The sequence below is a fragment of the Lissotriton vulgaris genome, unplaced genomic scaffold, assembly GCF_964263255.1.
Source record: "Lissotriton vulgaris unplaced genomic scaffold, aLisVul1.2 SCAFFOLD_881, whole genome shotgun sequence".
NCBI lineage: Eukaryota > Metazoa > Chordata > Amphibia > Caudata > Salamandridae > Lissotriton > Lissotriton vulgaris.
In genome coordinates, this window is record NW_028255099.1 from 23610 (window position 1) to 43322 (window position 19713).

Here is a 19713-nt window from a genome sequence, read left to right on the forward strand (position 1 = left end):
CGGTCCTGGTGGGCAGCGCGGGGCGGTCCTGGAAGACAGCGTGGGGGGTCCTGGCAGACAGCGTATACGGTGCTGGCAGACAGCACAGGCAGTGGTGGTGGACAGCATGAGGCGGTCCAGGCGGACACCGTGGGCAGTCCTGGTGGTGTTGTGTATCGATTTAGATTCCGTATGAATTTTCCGATTCATGACCTTAAATAGGTACAATCCACATTGCCCTTATTTAGGCATAGAAATCCAGTCCTTATTTAGGCATAGTCCATGCTACCCAAATACAGGCATGGCTACTTACATCCGTTCATCTACGTCACAACCAGTTCCTGGAAAACCAGACTCATAAGCCGGTAGGACGTCCCCTTGTTTGAGTATTGATTTCTCCAAGAACTCATTTATTATGCATAAACATCTATTCCTTAGAAGTTCATTCATGACATTCATATGCCTGACTTTCTGTCAACACTGGCATTCCTAAACACTTGCTATGGCAAGGCATGGTTCGGTTCGGACGTGACTCGCCACAGCAAGTCCCGTAGGAAGTCAACTCCCCAACAGAACCACTGACCAGACGCTGTCATCCTCCTCGCCGAGGACCCTTTTTATTGAAACACCCCTTCTATCTATTTCTATGCAACTCTGTAGAAACTAAGCATGCACGATTGACTGAGTGAAATAGATTCTATTGTTTTCACGACTCTGAAGATATTGTTCCGACTCTAAGGGAAAGAAAGTTGTCATGTGTATGCGGTTGTCAGAAGCTAATCCCTTCTTGTTCATTTGATAAAGTTTCTAGTGACCTCTGAGTTAGCTGGCAAGTAATTAAGTTTAATGTACTCGATAGAGACATACTGACCTAAGTCCTGCGTCAAATCTATAGTGTATATTATTCCAATACGCAGAGACTATTAGAAATATAGGAACTACACTACATGGCGCCCAACGTTTGGTAAGGCACTAATTTAACGCTAGATGCTAAAGTAACTCAGTCGTGCTTTTGTCAGAGACTCCTTTTTTCGTAATACTCCAACAGACGTCTGGAGTGGGTAAAGGGATAAAATATCCGCCATAGCGGAGCAGGACAAAAATCCTATGTATTAGCTGTTTGGTTTGTTCAACGTTGAAGGATACAGTGTTCCAAAATATTTTTCACCTTATCTTGGTTCTCTTGAAACTTGCTCTGCAATTTTCATTCCAAAATGTCTACTAACGGCAATAACACCAAAACCGGTGTAGCTGCGGCTGACCAAACCGAAATAGCTTTAAACTATACAGGTTTCCAAGAAACCGACAAGGATGCTATAATCATCCCTCCAAATTTAAGGAGAGCCATCACTCTAAAACTTATAAAACATGGCCTATTATCAAGAGGTGGTAGAGCAGTTTGTGTGATAGAGGCACATGAATATCACCGGACAGAGTTATTCTACTCATGGATAGTCTTCCCAGAAGCAAATCCAGTAACGAAAGTGTTTCACTTCTACAAAGAAGATGAACCACCAGAGCAATATATTCCTTTCGAGGATATTGAAATTCAACTCACATACCAGGAGCATGAGCTCTGGTTTAAAGGCGCCCTAAAAACATATAAATCACATTACCATGCTGGGTCCACTAGGTAGACCAGGAGCAACATGCCCGGTTTCATCCGGCTATACACCACATCCTGACATTAATGACATGTCAGATGTAGAATTACTCACACAACTCAAAGAGTTAGTCAAAATCTATAGAAAATCGGTTCAATATGTCATACAGACTCTTACAGTTCAAACTCTAATAGTTATTCCACGACAAACCTCTCACCAGGGGAATGCAATAAAAATTACAGCACAGACTTTACACACAGTCATGGGTAAATTACCCACAAAACGTGAACAAATTCCGTTATGGATAGCTCAGAAAATTACTCAGATCGAGGCAGTATTTCCTAATACGAGCCCTCATGAGAAACACAGAATTCTAACAATCTGTTTATCAATGGGGATCACACCGCATCTGGAGGACTGCAACACTTAGGGCACAGTCTTCCCTGCAATCTACACTACAACACATGGTGTTGCGTCTATGGCGGTGATACCTGATGTCCTGAAACAGATTCAAAATGAATACAGGGCAGAGCCTGCTCTAAATGTAGGTATGAAATTAACCAGGTCTCATCAATAATATTAATGAATATTAAAGGAGAAGCAGCGTCGGTGCAACAGAACAACAACAAGAACTGGCCAGAATAATTGAAAAATCCTATGGTGAATTAGGCAGAGACAGCTTGGGTGGGAAACCAGTGAAACCATAACTGTCTGAAAGTCCTGAAAAGGTCTTTACTAAAAACACTCCTACTCCTTCTAAAAAGAAGTGGGAAAATAGCAAACAAACTTCCAAAGAGAAGCGTTCTCATTCCTGAGGTGCGTCTTCTCAAAAGGAGCCCTCTGAAAGGAGGTATAACCTCAGGAATAGGGATAATTTGAGAAAACCTGATAGATATCAAGATACTGATACACGTTCCTCTCGTACCTTTCAGATATCATCACAGACATCGGAAAGAAGAGGACGGTCAGACAACAGGGAAGAACACGTGAAATCCAAAGACGATCAACACGTTCAGAAAAGTAAATCAAAACCTCAATTCACGAAAAAGAAGGTAGCAGGTCTAAAAATTAGACATGCCGAGGATCTTGAGGACACAACACAAGAACGGAGAATGGGCTCAGACAATGTTGGACAGCGCAGCAGAAGTCACAATAGCTCGCAAGAACCTGAAGGATCATCTGGAGACAGTGGACTTGAATGAGGACAGTGAAGTTGAAACTGCAGATACCAGGGTTAGTTCTCCACATAAGGTATATGAAATAACACTCCGGATGGAGGGAGACATACCACGAAAAGTGAAAGCACACTTTTGGGAGCGACTTTGAAAGGGTTCTGACATTTTTCTAGCAGAAAATGACTGGTCAACGTAATTTGTCAGGGAGTGCCCACAAGGCGAAAACAACATTATGCCAGCCTTCTCCGACCACATTCCAATACATTTAAAATATACTTATGCCAGGAAATGGGCAGTTGCCCTAGCCCCAACATTATATAAAAATCACGTAGGATGGGATGAGGACTCTCCTCACCATAAAATCCAGTTAAAAAATCAACCAACTGCACAAAGGCAGTACCCAGTTAAGCAAGAAGCTCAAAAACAGGTCAGGGAGATATTAGATGAACTTGAATACCAGGGGGTGATTGAAACATGCACCTCGTCAATGAACAATCCTGTGTTTCCTGTCTCCAAACCAGACAATACATATCGTCTAGTTTTGGATTACAGACAACTAAACTCTTGTAAAATATTTGCAGTACAAAATGCACACTGTACGGCATTAATAAATAACACTGTGCGTAAAATCTTTAAAACCACATTAGATATTTCTAACGGTTACTTTTGTCAAAACATAGCACAAGAAAGTAGGTATTTGACCGATTTCTCAATAATGGGGTCCCAGCGTCAATTCTGTTGTCTCCCTCAAGGATTCAAGAATAGTCCTGGGTTATTCTCAGCAAGGGTAACAGAGTTACTACAAACTTATGATGACGAGGCATTGTCATATGTCGATGACATCTATCTGACAGGCGATGACTTGGACAGGCACTTGAACAGGGTGAACACCATAATACTGGGCTTCGCCTCTGAAGGGTACAAAAACAATTTTAAGAAATCTTAGAATTGCACATCTCAACGTCCTTTTCCTAGGATATCAATTATCAAATGAAGGCAAAAGCCTGGCAGCTAACTTTTTAGAAAAGTGTGCGCTGCTCCAACCTCCAAAAACGCTTAAAAACTTACAGTTGATTCTAGGTTTCCTGAATTTTGGAAGAACTTACATTCTAAACTACACAGAAAGGATTAAACCTCTCTACAAATTAATCAAACCTGATTTTAAACTCACTCATTGGAAAAAAGAACACACAGACATTTTGTGCTCACTCCAAACAGACGTTAGCAACTAAACATTTACAAACACCTGTAAATGTACGCAACCTAGAGATCCGAATCATTCCGGGTCAATGCGGATTCACCTACTTAACTTTTAATGAAGGTGAAAAAGTACCAATTGAATACAAATCACATTTGTAACACAAGCAGAATTGAAATTCACTTCTACAGAGAAATTTCTGACAGCAGCTCAAACTGCTAGCAAAAGAAAGAGCCCTCGCACAGGGGAAGCGCATTATGATCGTAACTCCTGTCCCTGCCTTAGAGGCAGTGACAAAAGCGAGCATTCCAAATTCTGAAGCTTTGCATCCAAGATGGATACAATGGGTTAATTCTCTTACTGCAACTGATGTTGAATACTTATTTGAAAACACAAGAATTCCTGCAATACGAACACAAATGTCCTCTGCCTACTGAAATTCTGCCTCTAGAAGAGGATGAATGTATAATTTACACTGATGGATCTGCGCAACCCGCTACGGAGGGTAAGCAGGATTATAGTGCAGCATGCGCGATCGTTAAAGGTCGTATGCGCAATGGCAAATTCAGACCTATGGTCACAAAAACGCAATTGCTAAAAAATTGCCCGGCTCAGTGAGCTGAACTGCAAGCATTCAAAATGGCACTTCAAAATATGGATCGCGAATTTCCCACACTCATAGTGTGCGATTATTTCTACTGTGTTCAATCATACAATCAATATTTACAGAATTGGCTTCAAAACAGTTTCAAAGATGCAAAAGGAGGCACAATTAAGCATAAAACGCTTTGGGAACAAGTAGTTCAGTTGTGAGACGGACTACAATACACTCACGTGATACACACACTGAGTCATCAACGTGATGGCGTTCACGTTGAAGGGAATTCATTGGCTGATGAAGCCACGAATGGGGCTTGCAATCGACTTTCATACCTGCAATCACTCATTCAAAAAAGAAAATAGACAGCAAAGCAATGCTGGCTGTCAACACTACAAGCAAGGGCAGCAGTGAAACGTTACCTAAAGGGTTTTCACTCAAATACTCATATATAATTGATGCGAACAGTGTTCTGTTTGCTCAAATCCCTGGAGTGGGGGATAGAGTAATTCCAAACAGGGATCGTAGAACAGCTTTGATTTACGAAGTACATTTGGGAGGTGGTCTGATACATCAGGGGATCTCTACAACAATATTAACTGCAAAAGAGATGTGCTGGTGGCCAGGAATGAATGCACACATTCAAATATTTGTCATTAACTGCATAGACTGCAATAGAGATCGCAGCACTGAACGCTACCAGATACCTGACTATAGCATAGCCAGCCCAGTACAGACGCCATTGTTAGACAGCATTAGACTATCTACATGCAGGCGTCCTAATGGACGAATGCGGTCCCACAAACACTAAATATAGGTTCCTTTGGATGTGGCCTCAGCGCTCGGCTGACGCTCAAACTATTATAAAAGATTTGCGAGTCTTTATCGCCACATATGCAATAGGCCCACTACATTCTGACCGGGGCCCTGCGTTTAGCTCTCGAGCTTACAAACAAGCCATGGCCAGTTTGGGCGTTGCATTGCGGTACTCTAGTCCATTTCATCCTGAGTGAAATTCTGTTGTTTAAACAAAAAACCGAGAGATAAAGCAGTCCATTACAGCTAGGGTATTAGGTTCGAGTGATGGGTGGGTCAAACATCTATTAAGTGACCAACGTAGTCTTAACAACTTGCCAAGAAGTTCTTTAGGGGTGTCACTCCATATGAGGTCCTATTTGGGACAAGAATGATGGTTTCGGACCTTTATAGTCACACATCAGTGGTGGAAACTAAGACATTTGATATCAAAGATTGATCGTCTGTTTTACAGGACTTAAATGAACTAAGAACAAAACAAAGCAACGTGCTCCTGAAGCCAACCACCACTGGGGAAAAACCAGCCGTCCCAGCAAGGCCTGTCTGGATTCCAAAGCTTGGTGATCTAGTCAGAGAAAAGTTCGTGGACAAGAAGGCCTTTTTACATCAACCAGTACCTGTCCTAGCCATCTACGGATCAAGAACAGTACTTCTGCCGCCCCTTGCTGGTAAAAAGGAGAACAGGTTTGTGTCCATCGACCTGATCAAACCACACTATGTGGCCGATACTAAGCATTAGGCCAAGTGGACTCTGCCAATGTAGCAGACGCACTCTTCTAGCTACAATCCAAGAGGTTCAAACTGAGAGGCTCATCACCATTGAAGAATCTGCAGTGAGAAAAGAAGGGCTAAGCAACAAAGCTATGGAACTCGTTCCTCTTGAGACCCAAATAACAGTGTGTCCTGAAACACCTGTCTTCAACGAAGTAACAAGTGATCAACTGGTTCCAGCGATTTCAATGAATCCGGATGCAATTCCAACCATTGACAGAACTGCCTCTGGCTATTTCATTAACTTGATGCGTTTTCTGAGGATCCCAGCGAACCAGAAACGACGCTAGCACAAAGAACTTTCAAAGGACAAGTAACAGACTTTTTTCATCACCTGGAAAAGACTTATCTGCTTTCACAATGGAGTGAACTTTGGATTGTGTTGGGAATATTTTTTCTTCTACTTTAGTTAGGTCTGGTAATAACTCTGGGTATGCTGATAAATGGAATATATGTAAAAATGGCCATAGCAAGTAAACAAGTGAACTTACTTCTGAAGCCACACAAATCATCCCATCGTGAACAGAGACTTGTCAACAGTGAACATCACAGCCGTTCTTATGCCTCGTGGTATAGTTTGGGTCTAAACAGAATATGAAATTTTTGGCCCGTCGGAGCTGTTGAAGATTCCTCACTTATTCATGATTTCACTAAGTGACTTTGTTTCATCTAGTACATTTTCTGATGATTGGGACTTCAAGACTGTTAACAATATGATATCTGATCTAGAGATGTCTGCAGTGTTCACAAATCATGAATATTTAGAGGGTTCATCAGACTATGAACTAAAATGTATTGTTATAACCATTATGGTCATCATTTCTTGCACAAATCTGCAATGCCTAGAAATGTATATATGGATAACAAATGGGAACATTGTCCTACACCTCCAAAGGGTAGCTCCAAAACTTTTGCGAATAAGTTTCCATATTTTTCAGGGTTCAATGCATCAAATGCTGAAACATTTTATTTTAGTATTGTGAACAGAACAGGAATGAAAAGTATGTTGAACAGTACAAGACAGATTTATTCTGCAGCCTTTTATGCTCAACTGTCTAGACAGGGTTTCGGCTTTTGGAAAGACAAAATTGAGACAAAGACTGTCTGGGGTTCAAAAGATTGGCAAATGCAGGGAATATAAGCTATGTTTAGAGCCTGTATCATCCCTGAGCAAATTATGTTTTTGAATGACACTGTCCAACAAACGTCTTGCCTTGGGTGAGCCAAGATCAAGGACTTAAACACACCAACCATACCAATACCTGCGAGTAATAACTCTACATGGGAGAACGTTGACGTACATAATATTTTGCATCACAACAGATCAGATTGGAACAAATGGTTGCTCTGGCCCATAGACACAAACAACTTTTAAGATCAATTCCTGAACAAAACTCAAGGTTTCAAAGTCAATAGGCCGGACTCAAGATATGTTCAAAGACAGCATCCTGGGGTAGTAACAACATACAGTGAAGGGAAGCTATGTCTTGATTGGCTACAGAAAGCTACACTACAGGATGTAAAACAAAACTTATCTTTCCTTAAAGATGGTGCAGACCTTGGGGAATTCTTGCTAGGACCAAGAAAACTGCGTCAAAAACGTTTCCTATATGCCGGTATATATGCTGCATGTAACGAAATATGGAAGATTACGCAAGCAGAGACTGCAGAACGAATACGAGAAATTGATCATATTCATTTAGAGAAATCTGGCTCTATAGTTGACAATGGGTTAACAACTCTGTCGTCCAGGATATATTCATTGGACAGTGTAGGAGAGTAGGATATGCTTACTATGTTTACCACCACTTTTTGCTGGTGTTTCACTGTTTTTCGACTTTAGTCTGGCTGGGGCCCTGCTAACCAGGACCCCAGCCTAGCTGCTTCCTCTCTAAATTGATGGCATGTACATTAGGTGCACTCCAGATTGGTTACTGGGTTACCCTTGTGTGTCCCTAGTACATGGTACCTTAGGTACTAAGGGCATAGGTACCCCAGAGGCCTACCAGGGGCTGAAGCATGTGTTATGTCAACCCTGGGAAACCGTCCAAAATGGCACCACAGGTCTGCTACTGCATCCTGGGTAAGGTGGTGCATGCACCCCTTACTAAGATATAGGCTACCTTTATCTACCTTATATCACTGACACATATAAACATAGAAGTCACTCCTATGGCAGGCCTTATCAATCCTGAAGGCTGAGTGCTTGGTTTTGTGTGAGAGGGTGCCAAGCATGAGCTGAGCCCCTCTGCAGCTTTCGGAATCACTTCTCTGTAGCTGTTCTGTGATGCAGCCAGACCATATATTCTTAAGTGCATAATAACCTAGCGGTAAATGCTAACTTTGGGATGGCTGCCTGGAAACATGTTGTGTCTGGTGTCAAACACTTTGGAATCCTACCCCTCCCCCTGCCAATCCTGGTGGCGGGGGCAGAATTCCACCTTTCTAGAGGAGAGGAAGAAGAATTGTACACACTTACTCAAACTGTAATAATTTTAAAGAGCCCTGGCATCACAAAATGGATGCTGCAGCCACAGACACAGATCTGACATCCTGCTGCTGGATGAAACTCCAGCAGGGGAGGCCTGGACAATAGGTTTCCTGCCACAGGGAGGTGTAACAACCTCCCAGACAGGCTTTAATGTATTGGGGCTGGGTGGGTGCATTCATAGAATGCTTTTTCAGACAGTGCTGGGGGCACACTTGGTGTCCTTGTGCATAGCCCAGTTCAAACCGGTTGCAAGGGCACTCAGCCCCTGCTCTGGCATGAAACTGGACCAAGGCAAAGGGGTGTAACCACCCCCACCCAGGGTCCTCCCATAGGTGGGACCCTAGAGTAAGTCCAGCCCCTAATCTTAGTATAAGTATAGGAACCCAGTCCTTATGATTTTAGATTACCCGGGACGAAACTCTGCAACATATATCCTGGAACTTCAACATTCTATTTCGACTAAAAGACAGCAAAATCTCCCTTGGGGTCAAGGAGTGACTCCCCTGTTCAAACAGGCACCAAAGAAGCATCTTGCCGGTCTGCATTTCCAAGGCTCCCGCCGGAACCCGAAGGTTTTGTGACACAGGACATGGACTACCAGACATCTTAGAGGCCGACACGAGATCCCAGCAAAGCTGAGACCCGTAGCCATCACGAGAGACGTGGGACCGGAACTCTGGACACCCTGCACATCTGCTAGTGCACCTACTTCCCGAGCTTTCCCGAAGTTGAGCATTGGGTCACTCGTAGTCCAAGTCCTGAGCACTCCCTGCACCAAAGATTGTGGGCCTACACTCCACGAGTGTTCCGTGGCCCACTTCTAGCATTTCTGCTTGAGGCCCCTTTGCGATCCCTGGTCTGTTGACTGGTGGGTCCCCACAAAGGTAACTCTTCTGTTTCTTGGGCTTTCCTGGTTGCTCCAGATGTGCCCTGACTCCCCTCCAAAAAGGTGAGTCCCTCAGACCTTGCTCGTCTGCAACAAAGCCAATCTTTGCTTTCTGTGTGGGTTGCTGTTGCCAAGGCTTTTTGGGTCCAATCTGGATACCGATGCTGCAGCACTCAACATCCTTCATGGGACAGCTCGAATCCAGCTCCTGGTCATCATTGACGCCTCCTGGTCCTCGTGGCTGAAGAGTCAAGGTTCACCCGAAATCACCCGACATCGGTTGGCATCTTCTCATCGCCTCCCTGGTCACTGGCAAGTGACCCAGACTCTGTCCCCTCTGCTTTCTGGTTCTTCAGATCTCCGATCCACCCTTGGATCTATGCGGACTCTTTCCACTTGGTCGCCTGCAGCACTTCTTTGCAGCTCGCCATAGGACATGATGACGAAACTCGACACCAGAAGACACCTATGCACCGGCTTCCCTGGGTGAGGTAACACAAGTACTCCGGTGCTCCCGTGGGTGTTGACTCTTGAACTGTCTAGTTCTAAAGGGGTTTCCTCCAAGTCCTCTCCTAAGTGTTCGTAATCTGTAATTTTCCAACTGTGACTTTCCCCATAGAAGTCAATTGTGATTTGCGGCTGTGTTCAGACCCTGCACGCGTCCCCCGTGGGTCCCCTGTGTCACTACCTTGGGTGGTTCCTGGTGGCCCCAGCGGTTCTACAGGCTCTTGGCCTTGTCTCTATGTCTGTCGTGGTTCTTATACCACTTTCTTAATATATGGTTTGGTACGCCCCTAGGGCTCAACGTATATTGTGCTAATTTACTGTGTGTTGAATACGTTTTCTGAATGTACTTTTGCTTCTGACCTTATAAAGAGACTAGAGGGGTGTGTTTAGAATAAATACATATATTTTTATATATACCTGGTGTGGTTCTCCTTTCATTTGGTCATTCATGAGATTATAGACCGGTAAAACAAGCTGCTTTACATTCCTCCAAGACTTTGCCTGAAGGCCGCTCTCCACAGCTACCACTAGGATAGGTTTCTATAAGGTTGTTTTTAACCTACCGTCAATAACCAAACAGGCATGACCTCCGTTTTCTCTAAGAGTCAGTGACTCATGTGAGTGAAGACATTGCGACTGTGTGAGCATGGCGTCTCTGCAGTGCTTTATGTAGATGAGTTCATTTTACTGAAGTCATTAGGCCGTTTGCAGTGAAAACACTTTTTATCTAGCATTATTATCAGAGTTAACGTTGTGCGTGCGCGTTTTTTTACACAACCATAAGTGCACGTCCGGATTCCAAGCCCACGTTCAGGCTCCATACAGCTCTGAGGTGTGTTCTTTGGTGTTGTTATGAATGCAGTGACAACCGCACGGAGAAGTACTCAAGCGGCCCTCAAGATATGCCTCAGTCTGGTAAGTACGGGGATGGTGAAGAAAGTGCCAAAGTCATGAAGTTGGAAGATGTGGCCTAACTGCAAGAGCTGCCACCTTTGGAACTGCCATTGCCTGAAACAAATACCTTGTATAATGTAATCTGCTGCTCATGTAAGGCGCTATAATGTCAAATGCTTTTGGGCCACATACGCCCATGTATAAAACTGCAAAAAATAAATAATTTAAGAAAATTGGTTAGTAATCCAGGCCTTTGACATCATACCATAGACAATGGAGAGTCAAATCAAACCTTTCATATCAGTGGATTTTATTATACCTTTTTCAATAAAATCAAGCATTTGCAACGCAATAGGTCTCGCATTTGTGAGAGTTTGAGCTGTTGGCATTGTAAATGACAACGCGTTTTATTTATGTATTGGGTTTTGAAACATAAATACAAGGCACTGTCTTTTACAATGCCAACAGCTTAAACTCTCGCAAATGCAAGACCTATTGCATTGCAAATGCTTGTTATATATGTCATAGCTACAGACAATGCTATTACCATATTATTTTATATTACTGTTTACACTGTGCGCATTATACTTCACATTCTGTCTTACGATTGTAGCAGTTTACTTCTCTTGCACGAGAAAGAAGACTGTTCAATAAACACTTTTATTGGAAACGCCCGTCTCACTATTCTCTGCACCTCTGGTGAAACGAAGCATGCACGAATGACTGAGTCAAATAGTGATCTATTGTTTCCGCGACTCTAGAGATTTGATTTCTTATTCTTGGGAAACAAAGTTGTCATGTTTCTGCGGTTGTTAGAAACTAATCCCTTCTTGTGAACTCAAGAAAGTTTCTAGTGACCTCTGACCTCACTGCACTCACTATTAAGTTTAATATATTCGATAGAGACCTAGTCGACCTTAGTCCTACATCATATCTATAGGGTATATTATTCCAATGCGCAGAGCCCATCAGGGATATAGGAACTACACTACAGTGGGTATCGCGAGGCAGTCCTGGTGGATAGCACGAGCGGTCCTGGTGGGCAGAGCGGCCGGTATTTGTGGGTAGCGCGGGGCGGACCTGATGGATAGCGCGGGGTGGCCCTGGTGGACAGCACGGGCGGTCCTGGCAGACAGCGCGGGTGGTCCTGGTGGGCAGAGTGGCCGGTCCTGGTGGGTAGCGGGGGCGGTCCTGGTGGAAAGCGCAGGCGGTCCTGTTGGGCAGCACGGGCGGTCCTGGAGGCAGCGCGGGCAGTCCTGGTGGGCAGAGCGGCAAGTCCTGGTGGGTAGCGCAGGGTGGTCCTGACGGATACCGTGGGGTGGTCCTGGAGGCAGCGCCGGCGGTCCTGGCAGACAGCACAGTTAGTCCTGGCGAACAGCGCGGGCGGTCCTGGTGGGTAGCACGGGGCGGTCCTGACGGATAGCGCAGGCGGTCCTGGCGGACAGCAGGGATGTTGTTCCCGAGTCTGGGTGCACGGGTTCAGAAAGCCTGCAGTCAGGGGGAGTCTTCGCTGGTGCTTCAAGACCTCCAGAAATGGGAGCCTGTCTGCGCGGTCAGAGGGGTGCAGGTTGTGATGGTTTGGAGATGGTGCTGGCCGGCAGGGGGAGCCCCGGGGGGCCATCGGGATGGCGATGATGTGGTGGTCTCTCCAGGCGCCGGGTGGGTTCAGGGTGCCCGCACAGGGTGCCCCTCTGCTGTGAAATGCCCCCAGGAGGGAGGGGGGGGGTGCTTTGAAACGCCTGCATGTCACTCCACGTCCCCAGTCACCAGCGCATCTGGGCTTTCAATGCGCAGTGCCTTCTGGGACTTGTAGTTCAGCACGGGAACGGCCACGATGGGTGACACTGTCTGAATGCAGCGGTGCTTGGGTGATCCCAGGCATGGACGAATGGCTCCAGTGACAGGAAGAGGTGGGGCCGAGGAGGGGCTTTACTTGTGCCCCCCCTTCCCTAGGGTGATAGTGTCTGAATGCAGGGTGCTTGGGTGATCCCAGGCCTGGACGCATGGCTCCAGTGACAGGAAGAGGTGGGGCCGAGGAGGGGCTTTACTTGTGCCCCCCCCACCACCCCTCGGCCACCGGGGTTATTGCTGAGGCTGCAGGAAGTATCTGCTTTCTGCTGACAGACCAGGATGCACAAGCGGAAGTGAGAACGTGTGAGGCTCGTGCGTCACTACAATCCATGCTCTCTGCCCTCATTCATCCCCAGGACGGGTCCTTGTACTCAACCATTGATTCTGTGCCCTCCCACCCTCTGGGCATGTGCCCTCACTCCCACCCTCAGGGCATGTGCCCTCACTCTCACCCTCAGGGCATGTGCCCTCACTTCCACCCTCAGGGCATGTGCCCTCACTCCCAGCATGTGAACTCACTCCCACCCTCAGGGCATGTGCCCTCACTCCCACCCTCTGGGCATGTACCCTCACTCCCACCCTCAGGACATGTACCCTCACTCCCAGCATGTGCCCTCACTCCCACCCTCTGGGCATGTGCCCTCACTCCCAGCATGTGCCCTCACTCCCACCCTCAGGGCATGTGCCCTCACTCCCACCCTCAGGGCATGAGCCCTCACTCCCACCCTCAGGACATGTGCCCTCACTCCCACCTTCAGGGCATGTGCCCTCACTCCCACCCTCTGGGTACGTGCCCTCACTCCCACCCTCAGGGCATGAGCCCTCACTCCCAGCATGTGACCTCACTCCCACCCTCTGGGCATGTGCCCTCACTCCTACCCTCAGGACATGTGCCCTCACTCCCACCCTCAGGGCATGTGCCCTCACTCACACCCTCCACCCTCAGGGCATGTGCCCTCACTCACACCCTCTGGGCATGTGCCCTCACTCCCAGCATGTGCCCTCTGTCCCATCCTCAGGGCATGTGCCCTCACTCACACCCTCCACCCTCAGGGCATGCGCCCTCACTCACACCCTCCACCCTCAGGACATGTGCCCTCACTCCCACCCTCTGGGCATGTGCCCTCACTCCCAGCATGTGCCCTCACTTCCACCCTCAGGGCATGTGCCCTCACTCCCACCCTCAGGGCATGAGCCCTCACTCCCAGCATGTGCTCTCACTCCCACCCTCAGGGCATGTGCCCTCACTCCCACCCTCAGGGCATGAGCCCTCACTCCCAGCCTGTGCCCTCACTCCCACCCTCTGGGCATGTGCCCTCACTCCCACCCTCAGGGCATGTGCCCTCACTCACACCCTCCACCCTCAGGACATGTGCCCTCACTCCCACCCTCTGGGCATGTGCCCTCACTCCCAGCATGTGCCCTCACTCCCACCCTCAGGGCATGTGCCCTGACTCCCACCCTCTGGGCATGTGCCCTCACTCCCACCCTCAGGGCATGAGCCCTCACTCCCAGCATGTGCCCTCACTCCCACCCTCTGGGCATGTGCCCTCACTCCCACCCTCAAGACATGTGCCCTCTCTCCCATCCTCAGGGCATGTGCCCTCACTCACACCCTCCACCCTCAGGGCATGTGCCCTCACTCACACCCTCTGGGCATGTGCCCTCACTCCCAGCATGTGCCCTCTCTCCCATCCTCAGGACATGTGCCCTCACTCACACCCTCCACCCTCAGGGCATGTGCCCTCACTCCCACCCTCAGGGCATGTGCCCTCACTCCCACCCTCAGGGCATGTGCCCTTACTCCCAGCATGTGCTCTCACTCCCACCCTCTGGGCATGTGCCCTCACTCCCAGCATGTGCCCTCACTCCCACCCACAGGATATGTGCCCTCACACCCACCCTCAGGGCATGTGCCCTCATTCCCACCCTCAGGACATGTGCCCTCACTCCCACCCTCAGGGCATGTGCCCTCACTCCCACCCTCTGGGCATGCGCCCTCACTCCCAGCATGTGCCCTCACTCCCAGCATGTGCCCTCACTCCCACCCTCTGGGCATGAGCCCTCACTCCCACCCTCAGGACATGTGCCCTCACTCCCACCCTCCACCCTCAGGACATGTGCCCTCACTCCCACCCTCAGGATATGTGCCCTCACTCACACCCTCCACCCTCAGGGCATGTGCCCTCACTCCCACCCTCTGGGCATGTGCCCTCACTCCCACCCTCTGGGCCTGTGCCCTCACTCCCACCCTCAGGGCCCTCACTGACACTACTCCTGAGGGTTCAAGGGAAATGCTACTGAGTAAAACCGGACACTCCTCCTCTGAGTACACCCTCGCACTCCTCCTCTGAGTACACCCTCACACTCGTCCTCTGAGTACACCCTCACACTCCTCCTCTGAGTACGCCCTCACACTCCTCCTCTGAGTACACCCTCGCACTCCTCCTCTGAGTACACCCTCACACTCCTCCTCTGAGTACAACCTCGCACTCCTCCTCTGAGTACACCCTCACACTCGTCCTCTGAGTACACCCTCACACTCCTCCTCTGAGTACACCCTCGCACTCCTCCTCTGAGTACACCCTCACACTCGTCCTCTGAGTACACCCTCACACTCCTCTGAGTACACCCTCACACTCCTCCTCTGCGTACACCCTCACACTCCTCCTCTGAGTACACCCTCCCACTCCTCCTCTGAGTACACCCTCACACTCGTCCTCTGAGTACACCCCCACACTCCTCCTCTGAGTACACCCTCACACTCATCCTCTGAGTACACCCTCACACTCCTCCTCTGAGTACACCCTCACACTCCTCCTCTGAGTACACCCTCGCACTCCTCCTCTGAGTACACCCTCACACTCGTCCTCTGAGTACACCCTCACACTCCTCCTCTGAGTACACCCTCGCACTCCTCCTCTGAGTACACCCTCACACTCGTCCTCTGAGCACACTCTCACACTCCTCCTCTGAGTACACCCTCACACTCCTCCTCTGAGTACACCCTCACACTCGTCCTCTGAGCACACCCTCACACTCGTCCTCTGAGTACACCCTCACACTTGCCCTCTGAGCACACCCTCACACTCGTCCTCTGAGTACACCCTCACACTCCTCCTCTGAGTTCACCCTCACACTCCTCCTCTGAGTACACCCTCACACTTCTCCTCTGAGTACACCCTCACACTCCTCCTCTGAGTACACCCTCACACTCGTCCTGAGTACACCCTAACACTCCTCCTCTGAGTTCACCCTCACACTCGTCCTCTGAGCACACCCTCACACTCGTCCCGAGTGCACCCTCACACTCCTCCTCTGAGTACACCCTCACACTCCTCCTCTGAGTACACCCTCACACTCGTCCTCTGAGCACACCCTCACACTCGTCCTCTGAGTACACCCTCACACTCGTCCTCTGAGTACACCCTCACACTCCTCCTCTGAGTACACCCTCACACTCCTCCTCTGAGTACACCCTCACACTCATCCTGAGTACACCCTCACATTCCTCCTCTGAGTACACCCTCGCACTCCTCCTCTGAGTACACCCTCACACTCCTCCTCTGAGTACACCCTCACACTCGTCCTGAGTACACCCTCACACTCCTCCTCTGAGTACACCCTCGCACTCCTCCTCTGAGTACACCCTCATACTCGTCCCGAGTGCACCCTCACACTCCTCCTCTGAGTGCACCCTCACACTCCTCCTCTGAGTACACCCTCACACTCCTCCTCTGAGTACACCCTCGCACCCCTCCTCTGAGTGCACCCTCACACTCCTCCTCTGAGTACACCCTCACACTCCTCCTCTGAGTACACCCTCACACTCGTCCTCTGAGCACACCCTCACACTCGTCCTCTGAGTAAACCCTCATACTCGTCCTCTGAGTACACCCTCACACTCCTCCTCTGAGTACACCCAAACATTCCTCCTCTGAGTTCACCCTCACACTCCTCCTCTGAGTACACCCTCACACTTCTCCTCTGAGTATACCCTCACACTCGTCCTGAGTGCACCCTCACACTCCTCCTCTGACTACACCCTCGCACTCCTCCTCTGAGTACACCCTCACACTCGTCCTGAGTACACCCTCACAATCCTCCTCTGAGTACACCCTCGCACTCCTCCTCTGAGTACACCCTCACACTCGTCCCGAGTGCACCCTCACACTCCTCCTCTGAGTGCACCCTCACACTCCTCCTCTGAGTGCACCCTCACACTCCTCCTCTGAGTACACCCTCACACTCCTCCTCTGAGTACACCCTCACACGCCTCCTTTGAGTGCACCCTCACACTCCTCCTCTGAGTACACCCTCACACTCCTCCTCTGAGTACACCCTCACACTCCTCCCTCACACTCGTCCTGAGTACACACTCACACTCGTTCTCTGAGTAAACCCTTACACTCGTCCTCTGAGTAAACCCTCACACTCATCCTAAGAACACCCTCACACTCATCCTCTGAGTACACCCTCACACGCATCCTCTGAGTACACCCTCACACTCGTCCTGAGAACACCATCACACTCATCCTCTGAGTAAACCCTCACACTCATCCTCTGAGTAAACCCTCACACACGTCCTGAGTACACCCTCACACACGTCCTGAGTACACCCTCACACTCCTCCTCCTAGCGCACCCGTACACTCTTCCTAAGGGTGCACCCTCACACTCATCCGCTGAGTACATCCTCACACTCATCCTGAGTACACCCTCACACTTCTCCTCAGTATGCCTTAACACTACTCCTGTAGTCACCCTCACACTATTCCTCACTGTGTCTTCGCCTACACTGATGCCAAGTAATGTGCACCCAGGTCTCAGGTGTTCAGGTCTTAGGGCCCAGGTTTCAGGGACCCGATGTCAGGGAAGCAGGTCTTAGGGGCCAAGGCTTCGCTGTCCAGGTCTCAGGGTCAAAGGAGCACAGGGTTCAGGGGTCCAAGTGTCAGAGGCACGCGTCTAAGGAATCAGCTCTCATGGGCTCAGGTGTGCAGGTCTCATGGACCCATATCTCCGGGGCGCAGGTCTCAGAGTCTCAGGGGTTCAGGTCTCAGGGGCCCAGGTCTCAGGGGCGCAGGTCTCAGAGTCTCAGGGGTTCTGGTCTCAGGGTCTCAGGGGCTTAGGTCTCAAGGGCTCAGGTCTCAGGGTCTCAGTGGTTCAGGTCTCAGGGGGGCAAGTTTCAAGGTCTCAGGGGCTCAGGTCTAAGGGGCACAGGTTTCAGGGGTGCAGGTCTCAGGGGCGCAGGTCTCAGGGGTGCAGATCTCAGGGGCGCAGGTATCAAGGGTGAAGGTCTCAGGGGCGCAGATCTCAAGGGTGAAGGCCTCAGGGGCACAGGTTTCAGGGGTACAGGTCTCAGGGGCGCAAGTCTCAGGGTCTCAGGCCTGAAGGTCACAGAGTCTCAGGGGCTCAGGGCTCAGGTCTCAGGGTCTCAGGGGTGAAGGTCTCGGGGTGCAGATCTCAAGGGCTTAGGTCTCAAGGGCGCAAGTCTCAGGGTCTCAGGCCTGAAGGTCACAGAGTCTCAGAGTCTCAGGGGTTCTGGTCTCAGGGTCTCAGGGGCTTAGGTCTCAAGGGCTCAGGTCTCAGGGTCTCAGTGGTTCAGGTCTCAGGGGGGCAAGTTTCAAGGTCTCAGGGGCTCAGGTCTAAGGGGCACAGGTTTCAGGGGTGCAGGTCTCAGGGGTGCAGGTCTCAGGGGTGCAGATCTCAGGGGCGCAGGTATCAAGGGTGAAGGTCTCAGGGGCGCAGATCTCAAGGGTGAAGGCCTCAGGGGCACAGGTTTCAGGGGTACAGGTCTCAGGGGCGCAAGTCTCAGGGTCTCAGGCCTGAAGGTCTCAGAGTCTCAGGGGCCAGGTCTCAGAGGCCCAGGTCTCAGGTCTCAGGTCTCAGGGGCTCAGGTCTCGGAGTCTCAGGGGCCAGGACTCAGGGGTGCAGGTCTCAGGGGCCCAGCTCTCAGGGGCACAGTACTCAGGTTCTCAGGGGGCCAGGAGCCGAGGTCTCAGGGCCTCAGGTCTCAGGGGCCCAGGTCTCAGGGGCTCGGGTCTCAGAGTCTCAGAGGCACAGGTCTCAGGGGCTCAGGTCTCAGGGGTGCAGGTCTCAAGGGCGCAGGTCTCAGAGTCTCAGGGGCCAGGTCTCAGAGGCCCAGGTCTCAGGTCTCAGGTCTCAGGGGCTCAGGTCTCGGAGTCTCAGGGGCCAGGACTCAGGGGCGCAGGTCTCAGGGGCCCAGGTCTCAGGGGCCCAGGTCTCAGGGGCCCAGGTCTCAGGGGCTCGGGTCTCAGAGTCTCAGAGGCACAGGTCTCAGGGGCTCAGGTCTCAGGGGCTCAGGTCTCAGGGGCGCAGGTCTCAAGGGCGCAGGTCTCAGAGTCTCAGGGGCCAGGTCTCAGAGGCCCAGGTCTCAGGTCTCAGGGGCCCAGGTCTCAGGGGCGCAGGACTCAGGGTCTCAAGGGTTCAGGTCTCAGGGGCCCAGGTCTCAAGGGCCCAGGTCTCAGGGGCGCAGGACTCAGGGTCTCAGGGGTTCAGGTCTCAGGGACTCAGGTCTCAGGGGCTCGGGTCTCAGGGGCTCAGGTCTAGGAGTCTCAGGGGCCAGGTCTCAGGGGCACAGGACTCAGGGACTCAGGGGCTCAGGTGCTCAGTTCTCAAGGGCGCAGGTCTCAGAGTCTCAGGGCCCAGGTTTCAGAGGCCCGGGTCTCAGGGGCTCAGGTCTCAGGGGCTCAGGTCTCAGGGGCTCAGGTCTCGGAGTCTCAGGGGCCAGGTCTCAAGGGCGCAGGACTCAGGGTCTCAGGTGCTCAGTTCTCAAGGGTACAGATCTCAGAGTCTCAGGGGCCCAGGTCTCATGAGCCCAGGTCTCAGGGGCGCAGGACTCAGGGTCTCAGGGGTTCATGTCTCAGGGGCCCAGGTCTCAAGGGCGCAGGTCTCAGAGTCTCAGGGGTGCAGGTCTCAGGGGC

General features: G+C 50.4%; 1 protein-coding gene across 1 annotated transcript in view; it reads right to left on the minus strand.

Annotated features, from left to right (window-relative positions):
* Positions 1-19713, minus strand: part of LOC147659240 (endoglin-like) — a gene marked incomplete at its 3' end in the record, with an annotated part of 108824 nt that overhangs the window by 21459 nt on the left and 67652 nt on the right. The gene's annotated exons all lie outside the window — the stretch shown is intronic.